The sequence below is a fragment of the Natator depressus genome, chromosome 3 (assembly GCF_965152275.1).
Source record: "Natator depressus isolate rNatDep1 chromosome 3, rNatDep2.hap1, whole genome shotgun sequence".
Classification (NCBI taxonomy): Eukaryota; Metazoa; Chordata; order Testudines; family Cheloniidae; genus Natator; species Natator depressus.
The window spans coordinates 133726889-133741600 of record NC_134236.1 but is presented as its reverse complement, the minus strand read 5'-3'; positions in this window follow the sequence as shown (position 1 = coordinate 133741600).

Below are 14712 nucleotides of genomic sequence, written 5' to 3'. Positions count from 1 at the left end.
AAAGGATCTACAACCTATCCTGAAGGACAATCCCTCACTCTCACAGATCTTGGAAGATAGGCCAGTCCTTGCTTACAGACAGCCCCCCAACCTGAAGCAAATATTCTCCACCAACCACACATCACACAACAAAAACGCTAACCCAGGAACCTATCCTTGCAACAAAGCCCATTGCCAACTGTGTCCACATATCTATTCAGGGGACACCATCATAGGGCCTAATCACATCAGCCACACTATCAGCGGCTCGTTCACCTGCACATCCACCAATGTGATATATGTCATCATGTGCCAGCAGTGCCCCTCTGTCATGTACATTGGCCAAACCAGACAGTCTCTACATAAAAGAATAAATGGACACAAATCAGACGTCAAGAATTATAACATTCAAAAACCAGCCAGAGAACACTTCAGTCTCTCTGGTCACTCGATTACAGACCTAAAAGTCGCAATATTACAACAAAAAAACTTCAAAAATAGACTCCAAGGAGAGACTGCTAAACTGGAATTAATTTGCAAACTGGACACCATTAAATTAGGCTTGAATAAAGACTGGGAGTGGATGGGTCATTACACAAGGTAAAACTATTTCCCCATGCTTATTCCCCCTCCTCCCCCCACCTGTTACTCTCACCTTCTTGTCAACTGTTGGAAATGGACCATCCTGATTATCACTACAAAAGGTTTTTTTTCTCCTGCTGATAATAGCTCACCTTAATTGATCACTCTCATTATAGTGTGTATGGCAACACACATTTTTTCATGTTCTCTGTGTATATACACCTCTACCCAGATATAACGCGACCCGATATAACGCGGGTTCTCAAACAACGTGGTAAAGCTCTGACATGCTGCTCTGAGCAGCGTGTTAAGGGTGCCATGCCATGCTGGGCTGGGGCTGAGGGGTTGGATAAGGGGCAGAGGGTCTCGGGGGTGGTCAGGGGTTCTCCCCGCCAGGGTCTGGGAGGCAGGAGCTGTGGGGGGGCACTTTTGAGGGTCCTGCAGTCCCAGAGTGGCCCGGGGGATTAGCGGGGGACCAGGAGCAGCCCGCTCCACTTCCCTTGCCCCGACCCCAGCCATGTCGCTCAGGGGAGGGGGCTTGAGAGAAGGGATTCCCCACTGCACTCACCGGCAGCGACAGAAGTGAAGCAGCCCGGCCCCAGCCTGCTCCACTCCTCCAGCTCCCAGCCGTGGTGCTCCGCTTCCCGCCGCAGGTGAGTGTGGGACCTTTCCCCAACCCCCCTCCGCCCCCCCCCAGCGACATGGCTGGGGCCGGGGCAAGGAAAGCGGAGCGGGCTGGGGCTGCGTCACTCCACTTCTCGCCGCAGGTGAGTGCGGGGGCGTCCTGTCTCCAACCTCCCAGCACTCACCGGTGGCAGGAAGCGGAGCACCGCGGCTGGGAGACGGCAGAGTGGAGTGGGCTGGGGCCGCACTGCTCCGCTTCCCGCCGCTGCCAGTGAGTGCCTGTCAGGGGGCAAGGGGTATGGATGGGGTCGGAGCAGTCAGGGGACAGGGAGCAGGGGGGTTGGGTAGGGGGTGGGGTCCTGGGGGTGATTAGGGACGGGGGGTCTCTGGAGGGGGCGGTCAGGGAATAAGGAATGGGGGGGCCAAAACAAGTTCAATATAACGCAGTCTCACCTATAACACGGTGAGATTTTTTGTCTCCCAAGAACCGTGTTATATTGGGGTAGAGGTGTATATATCTTCCTACTGTATTTTCCACTGCATGCATCCGATGAAGTGGGTTTTAGCTCACGAAAGCTTATGCTCAAATAAATTTGTTAGTCTCTAAGGTGCCACAAGTACTCCTCGTTCTTAGCACTGTGTGTTCCTCAGTCAGTAACATTCTGCATTTGACCTGAAAGACCGCAAGTGGCAGCTACCTCAAAGCTACTCCTGCAACTGGCTGGTACAGACTCCTCTATATTTAAAGGTTCAGCACACAGGAAAAAGAATGACACCATCTCCTTTCAGTTACATAGCTCCACATACCACCCCATGCACTCCATTCTGACAACAAGCCAGTGGCAAACCTCAGAGGATGGAGTTCTATAAATATACCTTGGGCTAACTTCTTCTCTACTGATTGATTTCCATGGGATTACACAAGGAATGATTTTGGTTCCTCGAGAAGTTGGAGATGTGAACATGAAAATTGTTATTCAGTTTATAAAAGTGCAACTCATTACAAAATCCTCTGGTTGTTTGTGCAACTTCTTAAAACCAACACACTCCACATCCCAATTTTAAAGGAAAAAAAAATAGACTGCATCCACAAATTAAAAACCTGGTAGAACCTGTGCCCCTTGTTCTCACTGTTCAGAAATACACTTGAGAAAACACGCCATTCACTGTTCCCTGAAGGTCTGCCTTTTCAAGGGGAAGCTAATTCCAGACTCAAGGGCTTTCTACTGATAAGTGTTTCCATCCTCCCACCAGCCTCTGGACGTTAATAGCTGGGGACTGTAGGTCAAATGTACTGGCTGATCTCAGTTGTCATGGCAGAACATAGGAAGATAGGTGGCCCTCCATGTAGCTCTGCCTCAAGCTATATAGGACATTAGGCCCTGATCCAGCAAAGCACAAAGTGCGTGCTTAAAATCCTACTGACTTCAGTGGGACATAAGCATATATTTAAGTATCTTGCTGAATGAGGTCCTTAAAGAGGTAAGACTTGATCTACAGCAAACACCTTGAACTGAACCCAGAAATGAGACGGAACTGAGTATAGTCTTTGAAGCATTGGTGTAATGTGCTTTCTGTGGCCAGCAATGGTGGCAGGTGAACCACCACATTCTGGGCAGCGTACATTCGGTGGGGTGATAGTGAATGAGGAAGGGTTACGTGGCAGTGGGAACTATCTGGATCCCTGTATTAGTCAGTTCCACATTTGCTAACTTTTGTGAGGGATTCTTTTAATGGTGCAAAATATATGTATAGAAAGTTGTGTTTTGGGGTGTTAAGGCTGAAAGTGTGTTTCATTGGATTTCAGCTACCTCTTGTTTAACAAAGTTTTCTGTATGGAAATAGAAAGGACCTGCTCCTGTTCCCATTAACAGATCAATGGCAAAACTCCCACTGGCTTCAATGGAAACAAGACTGAACCCTAAATAAGGCCTAAGATAAAGGGTCATCAATGGGAAGATGGTAACAGTGATACATTTCTAAGGGTTATTATTCATCTATGATCAAATGTTATCTTAGACACAAAGAGGGAATTTTTATGAGCTGGGAAAATACTGAAAAGGAACTTGAAATAATTTTCTCTCATGTCAATTCAATCCACAGGACAAGTAACATTTTCATATCTCGCCGTTCTAAGGAAATGCACTTCCTGGGTGTAAGAATTCAAAGAATTGATAACCAGCTTCATACAAATGCCGATGGAAAGGAGACCAGACAAGAAGACCTTTAAAAAACACAATATCAGGTTTCATCACATACCCCGAAGAACAGCCTCCCATGTAGACACATTCTGAGGAGTCAAAGTCTTGTTCAAGATAATGATATTTGTAAAAGTAGAAATGCAGAAAGTGATGGAGTGGTTTATAAGTAGGGGCTGTGACAGCGAGAGCATTACAGCATCAATACATTAGGAATAAAAGAGAGGTTTTTTTCAAAGACACAAGAGAAACCTCTGTCCCATTTAGCACTGCTTTCAACCCAGCTCATAGATAGCTATCTAAAGTGATGCAGTGACACTAACCATGTCCTTTCAAGTGATGAAATATGGAAAGAGACTTTTTAACTATCTCCTCTTATAACTCGGAAGAGGTAAAAATCTACGCTAAGTGGGTCTTCTCACCCATTCTCATTTGCCTGAAGAGAGAAAAGCACACTTGCTATTACTATCTCCAAAGGGTAACTTTGTGGGAACTGTACCATTGTATTAAATATACAACAAAAAGGGGGACGGTTTCCATCAGCCACATTCTGGCAAAAAAAGAGACAAGAAAAAGAAATTAGAGACTTTGTGCTCTGCGGAATCGAATGCCCTTGTGGTTTATTGGATATTAGAGAAAGAACCTGAACTATAAAAACCCATTTCCAGTTTGAAATTCTTCTACACTGAAAAGGTACGAGGACCAAAATGAGAAAAAGACAGAAACACAACTTTCAAAACAAAGAACCCCTTTGTAGATTTTTAGACTATAGCTGCTTCCAGAGGCAGGAGCAGGTAAAGTTCATCAGCACATTCACCACCCCTGAATAAAGCTTTGCCCTAAGAGCCAGGGTTTAGTCATCCGACCCAGGTTCCCTAGCAGAATCCCCAAAGAGCTGGTTGTCTGCTTCTTCCACTATAGCACACAACCAGTTCACTTAAGGTGAATTAACTTGCATGTTTTTCAGATAAAAGTTTCTCTTGCTTCAGTACCGATCAATGATGTTATGTAAGAGAAGCCACATCTCTCCTTCCCCCTCGCTCCCCCCTACTTCCCTACACCATTCTAAGCAGCATGGGTCTGTGGGGAGGAAAGAAATCCTCTGTGGAATAACAGCAGCATTACGCCAGAGCTTCTAGGAGCACCTGCTGCTGTATCCTCTCCATGGCAAGCAATGGCTGCTGGAACTCCTTAGTGACTGGTCATCTAGCTCTGCCTGTTCTCTTCCAGACTGCCCCCCAGGGATGCTGAAACAATTTGTACAGTGGAGGTGCTGAGAGCCATTGAACCAAACTGTAAACCCTGGATATGATGGAAACCACTTCAAGCCAGGGGGTGCAGCAGCTCCCCCAGCACCCTTAGTTCCAGCACCTATGCTGCCTCCTGCGCCACCCAAATACCAGCTGTGCAGGAATCCTTCCTCCCCCAGCAGTGGAGCCATACTAGTTCTGCTCTGACGGGCACCCTATGGGGCATGTAGGAGGAGACAAAATTTTCCTCCAATCTGTTGTTCTCCTCACACCCAAGCAACATGCCCCCAGCACAGACGTGCCATTAAACACAATGGGCCAGACTTCCCTGCTGCTGTACAAAAGTGCAAGGAGGGCAGAGTGCATGAAGCCTCCTTCTCCTGCTCGTCTCTGAGCAAAACGATTGCCTCTGACTCTGATGGTATTGCCCACCTCAAAAGTGGGCAGGGAGGAAGCAGGGGCCCCCCTTTTATGGCTGTAGCAGCAGGCCCATTCCCCCTGCATGCTGATTTGCTCCAGGAGGCATTGTTGGTACTGTTGGTACATACAGAACAAGAATCAGTGTACACCTTGACGCTGTCCTGTTAGCTGGGCTCTACCCTCTTTAGATACTTACTGGCAAGGTCTTTGGTAACAGCAGCCACTGCACTAGAGCAATACAGTCCTATCTAGCCACAGGCTTAAATTCCATCCCCTGGCACATATGAGGATTCAGTCCTTTGGGGAATCTCAGCCCTTCTTGTCGAAAATAAACCAATAATGTGGAAACATTAAGTGGGGCGGCTCTATCCCAGTTAAGCCAAGCAGGCCCATTTAAATGATCTGAGGCCCTGGAAGGTACATGTTAGCTCCAGAAATCATGTTTGTGGCAGTATCTGTAGTTAAAACGTTACTGGAACACCAGTTCAGTCCCAGTGCTATGACTGCTCCAGAATCACTAAACGTATTAAAACTCTGGGAAAATATTGGTAACTATGACATGCCTGCTATTATATTATACTCTTACCTTTATGAAGGCAACAGCAGTAAGCCCAGAGAAACTGAATTCCTCCTGGGAAACTGAGTTGGAGAGCACTTTAATTGTATCCCAGTCAGTGACAGATTTAACAGTCAGCAAAGGCTGACCGGGTCTTGCCTGGTCCATGCCCCCCTCTTTCTCTCTCCCATCTGCCAGAGGCAGAGGGACAAAAAGATGGTTCCAGCTGCAGGTTTTTATTGTGGGGTCCCCACATGCCATCACAGGTCCCACTTCAACTAAACTCTCACTTCCCCTACAGCCCCAAAAAGAAAAGGAGTACTTGTGGCACCTTAGAGACTAACCAATTTATTTGCGCATAAGCTTTCGTGAGCTACAGCTCACTTCATCGGATGCATGCAGTGGAAAATACAGATGTTTTTATACATACAAATCATGAAAAAATGGGTGTTTATCACTACAAAAGGTTTTGTATTTTCCACAGTATGCATCCGATGAAGTGAGCTGTAGCTCACAAAAGCTTATGCTCAAATAAATTGGTTAGTCTCTAAGGTGCCACAAGTACTTCTTTTCTTTTTGCGAATACAGACTAACACGGCTGTTACTCTGAAACCTACAGCCCCAGTAACCCCACTCTGCCCTCCCCTCTACCTCCCTTCCCACCTGCCCAGCTCCATGCCGTGCCGTCTGCTCAGCAGCTGCCATTAGCGCCGGCACCACTGCTCCCACCAGAGCCAGAGCTGCTGCTGCAGGAGTTGGAGCACATCACTGCTCTGCCACCAGAGCTGGCGTCAGAGCCGCTAGGAAGAGCAGCGCCCCAGGTCCTGCCACCCGCATTTGAATTTGCCCAGGCAATGGGCGGGGAGGAGGGGCCTCCGACCAACATGGAGCCTCAGCCACTGGTGGCCCCACTAACCGGAATTCATGGCAGAGTCCCCGTTTTGGAGGCCCTGGGGAAATTCCAACATGGGCAGTGGGGAGCAGCACTTTGCTCTTCCTAGACGCAGGCCGCAGAGAACGGCAGCAGCCTGCGCCAGGGATGTGTTGTGCGGCCGAGCAGCCCTGAGCCGGGGCCTTCCAAGTGCATGGGCCCCTCAGCAACTGCACCAGCTCCTCCTCTGCCACCTGCCCTCCTCACGCGATTCCAGGACCTCATCCTCACAAGTAGCTGGGTAAGTTACCATGGCAAGGGACCCCTTCACTGCCTCCGGGCTGATGCAGTCGCATGGGCTGCATGTATCTAATGCAGCTCCTGGCCATCACCCCCCATTTTTATAAGGGTGTCACTGCCAGGGAACCCACCCCCACCTGTCCTGCAGTGCTATGCCTTTTCAAAATGCTACAGCACTGAGCATGCCCAGCAGTGTGGTAGTAATAGATGCTGCCTACCCATCATGCAGGGGTCACAGCCACTGGACATGCTCCTGTGCTGACGGGGCTGCTGTTGGGAAATGTAGTTTGTTCCCGTAGGCTCCATATCCTCCTCTTGCTGTGGCACGCTGAGTGGTATGTTTCTGCCAGGTTCCAGCCTCTCCGCAGCCCCACAGCACTCTCCCCAGCCAGCCCCACTCTAGTTCTATCTCTCTCTGCTAGTTTCTGCACAGAAAATCAACTTTCTTTCTTTCTTTCTTTCTTTCTGTCTTTCTTTCTTTTTTTTTTTTTTTTTAGGATTACCCCTATAACTGAAGGAAAAATGAAACAGCACAAAAATACACTTTATTTAGGCCTATATACTTCAAATTTAGTTATTCTCATATGGCAAGATGTTTGAAAATGAAAACCCTAAGTACAAATACAAGTCTGATTTTACAAAAGAAAAAGGAGATTTTGTCATTACAAACTGATCCTAAGGAGCAGAAACTGTCATTTTGTAAACTTCCTGATCAACTCCTGCAGTCTGAAGTAGAAAGTCAAGAACTGCCTCTCAATTCATCAAGCATGAATCTAGGGTGACCAGACAGCAAATGTGAAAAATCGGGATGGGCGTGGTGGGTAATAGGAGCCTATGTAAGAAAAACACCCCAAAATAGGGACTGCTCCTATAAAATTGGGACATCTGGTCACCCTACATGAATCTGTCATTGTGTCAAGGTTTAAATCAGAAAACAATTTGTGCAGTACCACTGAAGTTGCACCTGTAGTCATGGCTGATGATATTTCCAGAGAAAGTTTGCTTGAAACCAGGACAAATGAAGACCATGTAGATGAGCTACAAACCAACCATAGGTGATCTTAAAACCAAAAAAACCCACCCCAATTTGAAAGGAGCAAAACAAAAAGCCCTGTAGATAAGCAGATCTACAATGAAATGGATAGCTCAGTAGTTTGAGCATTGGCCTGCTAAACCTGGAGTTGTGAGTTCAATCCTTGAGGGGGCCAATTAGGAATTTGAGGCCAAAAAAAATGGGGATTGGTCCTGCTTTGACCAGGGGGTTGGACTAGATGACCTCTTGAGGTCCCTTCCAACCCTGATATTCTATGAGTGTCCCTGATGAACTAGGTGTGAAGTGCCCAGCTAATAAAAGTTGCTTTCAAGATTCCATTTTATCAGCTGAGCAATTAAGTATGCTTGTATAGATTGGTCCTTTCCAGCCCACTGAAAGTGATATGCCAAAACGATAGTTTCCTTTTTTACCTACAAGCCACCATTTTTCATCTTCATTTTACAGAATGACAATAGCACTGCATGAAGATTTGCATGTCAAGTGGCTAGCAAACTCATATCTTTTAAATTTCACATATGGTCACATTTGTTGGTTGTTTGGAAATAAAGAAACTTGAAAACCAACATGGTTAACTGGGATTGGAAGAATATGCTCAAGTCAATGTCTGTTCATGGGAGGAGCAAACAACATGTAGTCATGTGGCAATTCTACAGTACTACAGTCATAGTATCAATGCTTGTTTTAATAAAGAAGCATCTGAAAATATTAAAAAATGGTAAGTACTAAAAATATTGCTTGACACAGTGAAAGCTTTAGCTAGTTTAGGTCTCCTCTTCCATGGCCACTGTGAAGTGCTGGAGAGAAACAATTGTGGTATTTACTTGAGCATCATTAAGCTACTTGCCAGACATAATATAACTTTTTCCCATCATATTAGTGACACCAAGATAATCAAATACTTGAGCAAGACAATTACTGATGAACTTATAAACCTTTTATCATCAGAAACCAAGAGGCACATACCTAATAGCTGCAAAGAAGCTACGGTTTTATTATCATTGCAGATGCAACCACAGATATTAGCCATACTGATCAAATAGTCATTTTGCTTCTCTTTGTTAATATTGATCATATCAAAGGATAAGTAGATACAAGAGAGAATTTTGTAAGTTTTGTGGCAGAATGAGGTAGATGCTACATCCTTGTGTGCATAGGCGCCGACTCCGTGGGTGCTCCGGGGCTGGAGCACCCACGGGAAAAAAATGGTGGGTGCTTAGCACCCACTGGCAGCACCCCTACAGAGCCTCCCTCTCCCCGCAGTGCCTCCTGCCCACCAGTGGGCCCTGCTGATCAGCGCCTCCCTCTCTCTCCCAGCGCCTACCACCGGCCATGGATCAGCTGTTTCACAGCATCAGTAGCCGCTGGGGGGCAGGAGGGAGGAGCGAGGCGCAGTGCGCTCAGGGGAGGGGTGTAACTGGGTGGGGAACGGGCGGGGCGGGGTGGGAAGAGGCAGGGGCAGGAAGAGGTGGGGAAGATGTGGGGCTGGGTGGGGCCTTGGGTGGAGTGGGGGCGGGGCCTCGGCAGAGCCAGGGGGAGCACCCCCTGGCAGATTAGACACTCGGCATCTATGCTTATGTGGCCAGTAAACTGATGTTTTATTCTGCAAGTATAGACTAGACCCCAAATATATGTCTGGACAGGTATATGAACGGGGCCAGTGTTATGGCTGCAATTTGTGGAGGATTGCGAGCAAAAAATGACAGAATATCTTTCAGACAAAAGAGGCAAAATGTATGCACATTACATCTATTGCACAGCTCATCAAATTAATCTAGTTCTGTTCCATGCTGCTGAAGATAAGACCAGTCCAGAACTGAAAGTTTTCTTCTCAATTTTGTAGGAAATATATAGATATTTCACAGACTAACCATAGATGAAAAAAACTAATTATTAAGTATAAAAATAATCTTCAAACTCTGGCTCAAAAGAATACAGTTTTGCAAATGGGAGAGGAATTGGAGATGCACTTCAGGCCCCTGAAGATATTGACAGGATTGAGGCTGCAGATGAAATTGAACATATTTCTGAAGAACGAAGGAGACCTTTACATTTAAAGGCATTCTGCAAGACTAGATAGGAAGCTCAAATGAAAGCCACTGAGGCAATGATAGTAAATTTTCAGCGTATAATTGAATGCCTAGAAGATGAAACTGTCACTGAACACAGGAGTAGTGAGGACATATGACAAGCAAAAAGCAACCTGTCTCTGATGGATTGGATGTTCTACCTAAATCTGTTATGGTGGCATAGGATCTTAGTTATCATGGCTGCAGCCTCTGGAATACTTCCATCAAATAATATTGACCTGTTCCAAGTCCTCCAAACATTTGACAGCAAAGTGAACAAGATCAGCAAGCTCAGATCTGAAGAAAAGTATGAGGAAATTGTAGAAGAATCTCAGAACAGGTGGGAAACAATGGGTTTTGAAAATGCAAACGATCCAAGCCACAGGAAGAGACGTGTATGCCACATGGATGATGAATTTGTCCACGATTCTGTGTTAGGTGCAAAGGATAACCATCAAAGGAAATATTTTGAGGTCTTAGGCAATATGGTAGGGGAACTAAAATCTTGGTATGAGGGATTTCAAGAGGTAGCTACTCTATTTGGTTTCCTCCATCCCAGCAGACTTCAAAATATAATGCTAGAAGAGTCAAAGGAAGAAGTTCTTAAACTCATGGAAAATACTCATATTTTTCTTTGGACTTGGTTCATGAGATCATGTCTTTCAAGATGTGTTATTTTACCAAGGACACAGGGTGTTCATTTTGTCAAGTGGAGTCCAGAGGTACCTGAATTTCATAATGCCAAGTTCTCTTGATGATGTTTTACCAGAAATGGAAATGTGTCGACTCTCTCTCACCATACCAACTGGAGTGGCTAGTGCTGAATGTGCAATGAGCACATTAACACATGCCAAAAAACTACACGCATTCAACGCTAGCTCAGACATGGCTGGGTGACCTTACTTTCCTTTTAGAGTAGCAGCCGTGTTAGTCTGTATTCGCAAAAAGAAAAGGAGTACTAGTGGCACCTTAGAGACTAACCAATTTATTTGAACATAAGCTTTCGTGAGCTACAGCTCACTGCATCCGATAAAGTGAGCTGTAGTTCACAAAAGCTTATGCTCAAATAAATTGGTTAGTCTCTAAGGTGCCACTAGTACTCCTTTTCTTCTTACTTTCCTTGCAATTGAGAAAGATGAGATAGCAAGGCTGGAGCTCAACGGCGTCACAGAACAAATTGCCAAGGACAAATGTTGCTGTGGTGCAAGGGTCCAATTATTGGAATTCACAAACCAACACGATTTGGGTGAGATTCCACTTCTGTTGAGGCCTGTACTTTTAATTTTTTTAAAAAGCTGTTTATGTTTTAAAAATCCTAAGGTGATCGAGAGACAAGGCGGGTGAGGTGATATCTTTTATTGGACCAACTTCTGTGGGTGAAAGAGACAAGCTTTTGAGCTCACACATAGATCTTCTACAGGTCTAAGGTGACGTGACCATTAGGCCCTACGCTGCATGTTTGTTGACCATGCTCTCATGACCCTTAAATCTCCCCCTTATCCTAATGGAATATCAGCCATAATATTTAAAAAATCCCTACCTGATCTACAGTTACAGTTCACTCAACATAAGATTCTCCTAAAGATACACTCGCATAAAAGAGGAATATTAAATGTTGGTGGCATAGGAAAGCTCCTGGGTTCATTGATGTTCATGCTCGGGTCTGTGCTAAGGTGAAGGGTGTTTGAAGAGATGTGTGGGACAGAATACATTTTAATTGTGGATATTCCTTTAACACTTGGAACTTTCAAACTAACTCGGATGCAGGTGGAATTAGGCTGTACAAATTCTCAGGGACTCTGTTTCCTTTTGAGCTGCCCTTGTAACCAAAGAGCTTGTCTTGCACAGATGGAAATCTTGTTATTCTCCCAAGATCGGAGACTGGTCAAATACGTTATCAGAAATGACAGCTCTTGAATATTCTGTTCTTACACAGAACTCTTCTTCAGGTCTGCTTCTTCAGACCTGAAGAAGAACTGGGTGTGAACTTGAAAGCTTGTCTTTCTTACCGACAGAAGTTGGTCCAATAAAATATATTACCTTCCCCACCTTGTCACTCTTATTTTGATTTAAATCAGGCTTATTTGAATCAAAATAAAGAAGCTAAAGTAACATTGGTTTAAACCAACATAAGAGTGTTCACTGGTTTAACTAAATCTGTTTAAAACCACACACAAGTTAAATCAGTGCAACTTTTTCATGTGGACATGCTGTCTGTTACAGACTAATCATTACCTTTCTTGGTTTAACACCGTACAATTGCGTTTTACATACAAGCAAAGCTGCTGAATGATATTCCTAATGGGTCAGATTTTTCTAACATCTATCTCTTTGTTCTTTTTGTCTTTCATCTTTTTACTTCCGTGCTGAATTCTTTACAGAGGATTCCTCTCCTCTCTTCTCCCGAACCTTTTATTTTTCTCTTCTAGCTCTTACTCATTCTATCCATCTTTCTTCCTACAGTAGAGGCACATCAATGACTATTTGTTAATAACGACATTTTAATGATTGGCTTGTTTGCATTTACTTCCTATCTATGTTTATTTGTGGGAAAAATATTTAAAATGAATCAAGATTTGATTAAAAGAAGAACAGGAAAAAAGAACACCCCCCCCCACTTACCCACACATACTCTGCAGACATGCTTGTTTAAGCCATCACTGTCTTACCCTCACCCCATCTTGAAACTCCAGTATTCAATGTAAGGGTCATGCTGAGTCACTGACAAAGGTTAATAAGCACAATGTTGCAACAGCAAACACCCATTAGAGGAACAAAAGAGCTGTTGACAGTTAACAGTGCATAGCTAATTCTGATTAAAGGCTAGAATGTGTCTTTAAGGAACCACATGTAGTGATGGGGGGTTCAGAAAGGGTTGTGTAACAAGGAGAATTCTGGGGTTCTGGGGAAGTATATTCTGCAGCAGAAACTCTCTCACCCTTTTGCAGGATGCAGAATGCGATCCTCTCCACACAGCGACATGGACAACCCCTCTTTTGCATTTACATTAGCTCCACGTTGGTTACCACTCTGAAACCTGTCAATTTGCTCCTCCAACCTTCAGCAGATCCACAGGACTCAGACATGGAGTTACTGATGATCCGCTCTATGCCAGTTTTTGGGTTGGCTTGTCTGTCCACAAGCTCAGTGAGGCTGGTGGAGAGTTCTTTGTTGTGTACCCCTCAGAACGGTGTACTTAACAGCTATAATGACAGGTGTCAGAGTAGCAGCCCTGTTAGTCTGTATTCGCAAAAAGAAAAGGAGGACTTGTGGCACCTTAGAGACTAACAAATTTATTTGAGCATAAGCTTTCGTGAGCTACAGCTCATGAATGCATCTGATGAAGTGAGCTGTAGCTGATGAAAGCTTATGCTCAAATAAATTTGTTAGTCTCTAAGGTGCCACAAGTACTCCTTTTCTTTTAACAGCTATAAAACACTTACACTTTAATAACAATGTACTAATACTTTCAAGAGAAATGCAATAAGCATAACTATTTACATTTCTTTCCAAGGAACGTGATTCCAGGTTCCCTGCCACTTGATGCTGGGATGACTTGGGGTTGTCAGACACCCTGTTTTGGAGAAAGAAAATTTAGAAGCAAGACCAACATTTCTTTTCTTCCTCAGTAGTGCAACATTACTAGCAATTAGTTCAGAAAAAGGGAGGGAAAGCATTAGGGTCCCTCAGGCTAACATTTTTTCAAATCACTGCTTGGAAGACTCGCCTATCAAAGCCTGTGTCCCCTGAGGGTGACAAGTCTAGTGTTTGGTGAATATACGCCCATGTGGCTGCTTTATAAATCTCCTCATTTGGGGAATGTGCAAAATGTAGCACAATGCTGTTGACCCGGTCCTGTGGGCTCTAACCAGGCAGGGGTCGTATCTGAGAAGAAAGAGGCAGTAACTCTTTCAAGCTCTACTCACAAATACATTCCACCCACGTTGAGGCATGGCTCACAGTCCATTGCGCAGATATTCAAAACAGATTTGTACGTGGTCTTTGTGCTCCTTGGGCTTGTGTCTCTCTCAGTGGAGTCCAAATACACTCCACTCTGCTGGACTTCTTGTGCTTTTCTTCCCCTCATTGAAGCTCATGGACCCCCATTGAGCTTCTTGGCTGTCCCTCAAGGAACGTCAGATGCCCCATTGGGCTCGTAGGCTTCTTGGGTTTGCCCTCTCCTTTTCCCCAACTCCCAGTAGATTGTGCAGGCCTTCATAGTGTAATCCTGCAGCAAGTGCTTTGAGCAGTGAAATAGTTAATAGTTTAAATGTCAACCTTATTATCTGACTTGGCATCCGTGGAAATGAATGGGACAATTCACACCTCTCAGAGCTATTGTTTCAGGTTCAGCTAATGCAGGCATCTGTTACACTTGATTCACCTTTTTTGAGGCTGTTTCCTCAACCATAATACCTAGAAACTTGCTTTAAAAAAGGGCATGGCTTCAGGAGAATAAGGCAGCATGAAAGAGGTTCTGGTACACCGTTCTGCACATACCAGCTTATTCTGAGTCCTGGGTTTAATTCACGTTGGTGTGTCCATGTCCCGCTGCTTGTAATAAAATATGTTCTTAATCATTCTCTTCTCTAGATTAGGCTACCTAATGAACAAGAGGGAGCCTACTGACAAATTGGGAAACTGAGGCATGAAAAAGTGGGAAACTGAGGCAGCACTGGAGAGGTCATCATTCTATGGTTCCTCCTAACATGCACACTTCTATAGAAAAGTAATCAGTTACATTTGGGATTTATCCCAAAGAATCATTGGATTAATCCTCACCAGAACTGTCAGGCTGGTCTTGTACAGCAG